Genomic DNA, 7,326 nt, shown 5'->3' on the forward strand with positions numbered 1-7,326 from the left:
GTCAAGACACCTCCCAAGGTCCCATCCAGCCTGAATGATGCTGTCCTTTCATCCCCTTCATGTTTTCAATTTAGGGACAGTTCTCAGGTTCTCTCTGACCACAGAAAAAATTCACATGAGGTGCAGGGCTGTTTTACAACTGCCCCCAAACAGCCCTGACCACATCTTGTGCATCCCTTTTCATTTGCCCCCACCCAGGTTCTTCTGTTTTGCTGTCCTCATGCCCACCTTGTTCATCCTTACAGAGCAGGTTGCTCAACAGATGTCAGCATCCATGTACAGAGTCTGCACATCAGCCAGGCAGCAAAGCCATCGTTACAGAAATGGAGACGGGGCTCTTGACCAGCTCCTTGCACCCAGGAATCGGCACAACTTGTCTGCTGAGATTCTCGGGAGCACCTGAACTTTAAGTGCAGAGCATGTGAGTCCTCGTTGGGTATCCTGGCTCGTCTCCTGACCCATGTGGTGCTTCAGGCTGTGAAGAGAATCAAAACCAACTTTTGGCTGGGGTAGTTTCATTTTACATGTGTCACGAAGGGCAGATGAAGGGAGCTCAGAACTCCAGTCTCTGCTGCACTGTTGGGACTTGAGAGACTGGAAATGCAGGTGATGGTGTGTGTCAGTGCACACCACATAAACATTCTGGCTTCCTTTCTGCCTTTGCACTGACCTGAGATCTGTTCCTTGTCATTCTTTGGTCAAAAAAGAAATAAAACTGCCCTATGTCACCTCCTCTCACAACAGAAAAAAAGGGGGAAAAAGCATGAAAGAGGGATGATTTCAGGGCAATTCTCTCCTAGGATGTACTTTTTAAATTATAAAACTAGTAGAAGTGAGAGAAAAAGCTCTTAAAAAGAACTCCATGCAAGAGGTCAGCTACTGAGACGTAGCAGCTCTTTTGAGAAGCAATAATGACTGTTGGGAATGAAATGAAAAAACTTTACTTCATCATCATCATCACCATCAAGAATAAGGAATTCCCTGTTATTCTTATTAGTGATTGTACCACTTTTCAAAAACATCCTTGAGATTGTCTCTATTTTTCGCTGGCTCCAAAACTGAGCCTGCTCAGACTTTGTAAGGACTGCTTCAAATCTCTGCAACCCAAATCTCTACAACTGTCTCTCATTGAAGGTCTTTTACCCCAGAAAGGGGAAAACTCCCAATGCAGGCACCAAACCAGTGCCCAACCTGCCTGGAGAGCCAGGTGAGTGGTGCCACACAACAGCCGACCTCGGGGGAAGCTGGGGGTGATGGGAATTGAAATGGTTTTATCTCAAATCATAAATTAGGTTGGAAAAGACCCTTAAGGTCCTGAAGTCCAGTAGTAAATACAACACTGCCAAGCCCACCCATTACACCATATCCCTAAGCACCATGTTTACACATCTTTTCAATACCTTCAGGGATGGAAGCTCCAATCCTGAGCTGGCAGGACAACACTGTCTGCAGTTACACATAAGATACCTGTCATGACTGTGACTTCAGAGTTTCTCACACCCTTCACTGAGCAGGGCAGGTGTTGGGAGATGGGTGCACACTTCAGTTTCCAGATGCCAGGACAGAGCCCAAGCCATCCTGCCCTTGGCCTCTGGCATCCCATTTCTTGAGATGCAAAGCTGCTGGGCCTTCTGTGGATAATCATGTTAAGAGGCATCAATAATCATTCAAGTCTTTGTATAATTTCTCTAAGAGTGTCAGTATTAAAACCAGTAAATATCTGTAACACAGCAGTCTGCATCTGTGGTAGCCCCACTGGCAGTGCCAATCAAATAGGTATTTGCAGTATAAGGCACGACACCCCATCCGTAAGTACATATCTAAGTGGTTCAGATGAAGGGTGGTCTGGCAAAAATCACCCTGTTCCTCCCCAGGTGCACGGACACTGCTCATGTGCCTCTCCAGAGTGGCAGAAGCCGGATGCCCTTCTCAGGACAGACTCCTTCCAGGAGAGACACAGCAATGGGAGTAACTCCTCAGGTCTTCATGGCATTTCACTCAGCATCAGTTTTTATATATTTGTTTTTTTCCTGAGACTACTCTTTCTGCACAAATGCTCACAAAAAGACACCCATTTAGTAAACATGGTCATAAAGGTGCTGTTATGGACAAGAAACCTCACCATGAGCTCTGGAGGGAGGGAGGAAGATGATAATAAGCACCAGGAAGAACCAAGAAGCTCAAGGCCTCTTCCGAAGAGAGAGAGGCCCTGAGCAGCAGTGAGCGGCCATGTGTGGTGTGGGAGGGTCAGGGGATGTGAGGTAGAAAAGGGTGATGGCTGATGACTTCAGCAAATCCTTACAACCATGTCTGAGCCTGCAAGTGGGATGTGGCTGATGTCTGCGGGTGGAGGAGGAATAGGAGAAAGACTTTGGGGGATCCTGGAAAGAAGGCAGGCTTCTCTTGGACTAGTCATATATGGCAGTGACATTTGCATGCTGTGGGCATGGCTGTGCCTGGGAGATGGGGAATGGCTGCTGCTGGGGGGGCTGTGCTCAGGCATGGCCCATGAGCTGACCTTGCTCTGCTCCTCTCTTGCACTCCCCATGCTTGGATGGTCCTCAGGAATCATCCATGAGCCCGGAGGAAGCACCAGCCTCCTGGAGGACAAGAGTGAAAGGTCTGAGAGACACATGGGAGTGCAGGAAGACACGGGTCTATGCATAGTAGTAAACGTGTTAAAGAAGAAGACCTAAAGACCATTGGCTGATCGTGCTAATGTGGAATAGATTGATTTTTCTTTTTTATTTTAGGGCAGCAGAAGAAGGAATGTGTGCTTTCAGTGCTGGGCCATGGATCCAAAGAGCGGATTCAAGCAAGTTTGGGACTGGGACAGCTCAGGTGATTGTTGACCATTGCAGGTCTATGAAAGAAGCTGCATGAGCTTGGGGGACCTCACAGGCATTGCCAAATCCTCAGAAAACCATAGCCTTGTGGTAAAAGTAACAGCACTTGGCACCAAAGCCACACCCAAAACACAAATACCCTCCCAGTGACCACAGGCAGAGCCTTGAGAAACATTTGACTGCAAGGGTCTCCTTTGCCAGGCCCTGGGGGTCAGGGCTTGGCCATTCTGATGCTAAACAACCATGAAGGGCTGACAGGGCACCAGAGCCACCTCCACATCGCCTTTACCACCTCTGACCATCGTCTCCAGGCTTTTCCTTCAGCAGCCTCCAGGGACAGGGACTGCTTGTGTCAGCGATGGCCCCTCGTGGGGTCCCAAACACCCTCAGAAACTTGGGGTTTGTTTCTGCCTTTCACTTCATTAGGAGTTTGTTAATTCTTTCAGTAGCTGCAGTTCAGGACCATGGCAGCAGAGGGCTCATTAACAGCCAAAATGCGCTTACAAGCCAAGGCTCTCTGCAGCACTTGCCTAAAGGCGTCAAGTCTGGTGTGGATGATTAGACAGATTTCAGAACTGTAGCCAAACAGTGAGCATCTCCATAGTAAATAGTAATAAAGACAAATTTCTTATATTTCCATCCCCCTCCCAATGCCCTCATTTCCAGAACAGCTGGTATCAACAATCTCCAATATTGATCTAGAGAATCTCCTGATAAAGACTGAATGTGTCAGAAAAGTGGGTGCCTAAAGCACCACTTGAGTGAGGAGACAGGCCAGGACACCGCAAGAGGAGTCACACAACTCTGGACCAAGAGGTGGGTGTTCCTGGGAATCTCAGGTGCCACAGCACAGCGATACTTGTGTTCAGGGAGCTGGTCAAGTGACCCATCTCCTTTTCTGTAATGGTGTCTGAGTTTGCTCAGGTAACTCCTGACTTGAGCCCCATCCACTCCTGGCTGTTCTCCAGACTCCTGCCTTCAGGAACAAAGTCCCAGGAGACCTTGCTGGTGGAGATGGAGGCAAAGAAGCCGTGAAGTACCTCAGTCCTGTCTGATACTACTCTTACGAAGTTCAGCAGCAGGCCCACGTTCTCCCTGTCTATTCTTTTACTGTAAGGAAGCAATGTCAGCTCATCTTGCTGCCCTCAGCCTCCCCTGCAGGTATCAAGTCCAGGGCAGCTTTGGCATCATCCCCACATCCATGGACAAGGATTCTAAATTCCTCCTTTACAGCTTGACCTGCTTCCACCTCCCACCTGCCTTTTTGCCCTGGAGCTCTGTCAGTTCAGACAAGCAGCCTCATGACATAAAGTCTTCTTTTCATGGGTACTTGGAGAGATCATTCTTGTGCTTGGAGCAGGCTGTCCTGTGAGGCTTCTCAGATTTCCTGAGCTCCTTCACCCTTCAGACCTACTTCCATGTCACCACCTTTATTGGCCACCATCTCCCAGCATGTGAAAGTCTTCTCCTCTGGAGCCCACCAGCCTGTGCTCTGCTGCTGGCCTTCCTCCCTCCCCTCTGGTGCCTGGAATCCCACTGTTGCCTCGTCACCACAGCCAAGGTGGACACTGATGTGCACATCCCTCACCAGCTCTTCTTTGTCTCCCAGTTTCAGATCCAGGTGAGCATCGCCCTTGTTGGCCCAGCAGGCAGTCACGTTAAGAAGTTGTCCCAAGATCCTCTGGACTGTTGGCACCTGCCGCTTTGCCTGGCCAGTGAATGTCAGGGCAATTACAGTTCCCCATAGGAACCTGCTCATTGACTGGAGACTTCCTCAGGTTACTAACAGAAGATCTTTTCCATTTCTTCTCCATGATCAAGAAGTTTGTAACATCCGACACTTTATCACCCTGTATTGGGTTTACATGGCAAAGTCTTGGAACTGGAGTGAGTGTTGGTGTGCTACACTTCTCACCTCTCTGAGAAGACAACAGGAGTTTGATGTCAGACAGAGCCGATATGAGCTGGCTCCAAGATGGACCCACTCCTTGACAAATCTGAGCCACTCAGGGATGCTGGCAGCACCTCTGTGATATTGTATTTGAGAAAGGGTAAAAACCGCTGCACAACAGCAGTTTGGAGAGAGCAGGGAGGAAATGTGAGAGAAAAAACACTGCAGACACCAAGGTCATATCCCATGGGACCCAAAGGTCCCTCAGCAGGCCAAAGCCTGCTCTCCTGAAATCCTGCTCTTTGCCTTGTTATCATCTTCCAGGAGCCTCAACTCTACTTTCCCAGCCCTGACTGTTCCATCCCTGACCATCCCTTTCTGGTTTGCAAGTGTGAAGTCCCACAGGGCACCTCACCTCACTGACTCCTCAGTCACCCGTGTCAGGAAGATGTTGTCCATGAGCTCCAAACCCCTCCTGCATGTCTGGTACCTTGCAGATATTGGGATATCTTAGGTTTGCCATGAGGACACTGCCTGAAAACATGAGGCTTCTTTCCTTTGTCTGAAGGAGGCCTCATCTAATTCCTCTTCCTCATCAGTGAGTCAGTAGCTGATGTCCACCCACCACAACACTGTCCATGTTGCTCTGCCCTCTCACGCTGAGTCCTCAAATTTCAGCTGATATTCTCTGTCCCCGGGCAGAGCTCCACACATTCCTGCTGCCGTCCCACATGAAGGGAAACTCCCCCTCTAAGTCCAGACCTCTGGCATTACGAGCACTAGCCCCTCAAGACCGCAAAGTTTCTCCTGCAGGTCTATTCGTAGTGTCCTGTAACTCCTCATGATGTTATCTTGGGATAGACGCTCTCATCAGGATAAACCATCTGCATGTGAACACTAACAGCTGGAACTTCTTCTCCCCTTGGCTATGGCTGTTGTCTCCAGGTCTGATGCCTATGAGGAGACACCTTGTCCTTACAGCACAGGGGCCTCATGGCCTCCTTGTCCCCAGCCAGGAACCTGGGAGGTGTGGGACCATAGTCCTGCCCTTGGCCTTGCACAGCCCCACATCACACTGTCCCAGGAAGGGCCCTGGGCAACGTGGGAGGGACAGGATCTGCCATCCCAGGGTTGGGGGTCAGGGCTTGGCCCTTTGGTTAATGAAACACATCCAGGTGTACTGATCATCAGAGAGACCTTCACATTGCTTGTCCGGACCTGTCATCTCTGCCTCCGTTTTTCTTCTCTAACCAGACCCTGGGGTCGGTTCATCAGTAGTGTTCCTCAGGGGGACGCAGTAACATTACAAGAAACTTTGGAGTTTGAATCTGACTTGGGCTTCTTGAGAGGTTTCTTCAGCTTCCTCCAGGGTCTGAGGTTCATGGACTCAGCAGCAAACCCACCAGAGGGGTCATTAAAGCTCCTTTGGCTGCTCCTGTGCTGCTGAGCTGGGCTGGGCTCCTGGGACAGAGGGAGCTCATGGCAAGCGGCAGCGCTGCAGAGAGACAGCTCTGCCCAGGAGCAGCTCCTCTGCAAAGCGCAGCAGGGCTGAGGGCTCTGCCTGGGGATCTCAGGGAGACGAGCAAGGCAGAGAGAGATGAAAGGTGGTCAGGATGGAGAGGATGACTGAGAGCTCACTGGAGGAGAAATCTTTGCAGCCCTTGCCATGGTAAGTCTCTGGGTGCAGGGCAATGCAGCTGTAGCTCCTGGAGGCATCTCCTCAAGTTAGCACAGGCACAGCTTGAGGGAATAGTAAGGAGAGGGCTCTTGTCAGGCAATTTTGAACAGCTGTGAAGGTGGGTGAGCACCCAGGGGTGCCCAGGGCTGTCCTGCAGAGCAGGGTCCCTGCACCCCAGGGCTGTGCCGGGGCAGGGACTCTGCCGCCTGCCAGGGTCAGCACTCAGCCTGCCCGGGGAGATCCCCACGGTGCTGTGGGGGGAAGCTGTACGGGGAAGGAGGGACCCTTATCAGGGCAGGGAAGGTGCTTCTACTGTGGAGGGGGTGCTGTGTGGGTCAGGGCTGTTTCACAGCTTCAGATCACCCCCAGGATTTTTCCAAGCGGATGCCTCAAGCAGAAGATCAATGCAAGGATTGTCTAAACAGATAAGGATCTTTCCTGAGCCTGCCTTTTCAGTTTCCTATCCCGACGGTTGGAGAGCGCAGGAAAGGATAAAAGGAAAATGAGCTCTCATGCTTAAACAAGTCACTGAGACTCCTGAACTGCAACTTTGAATGATCAGTACATCTGCCAGAAGCCTCAGAACATCCCTTCAGCCGCTGCTCTGCCTGTGCACAGCACCTGCATCACCTTTGCAGAACCCATCAGCCTAAATCTGACCTGTCCTGTTTTCCAGCCTGCAAACAGGAAGATGCCCCCAGGCAGTGCCCTGTGAACAGGCAGGATCTGTAGGGCCAGGGTGAGGGCACAGAGGGTGGGATGGGGTCTGTGAGTACTAACAGGGAAGAGACATGGACAGGGAAACACCTCCCAGGAGGAAAATCTCCAAGCAGCAGGGAAATTATCAGAAAGGAGAGGAAACTAACCCTGGAATTGTTATGGGAGGGGGAACACAAAAAACTCCGTATGAT

The sequence above is a fragment of the Caloenas nicobarica genome, chromosome 34, assembly GCF_036013445.1.
Source record: "Caloenas nicobarica isolate bCalNic1 chromosome 34, bCalNic1.hap1, whole genome shotgun sequence".
Classification (NCBI taxonomy): domain Eukaryota; kingdom Metazoa; phylum Chordata; class Aves; order Columbiformes; family Columbidae; genus Caloenas; species Caloenas nicobarica.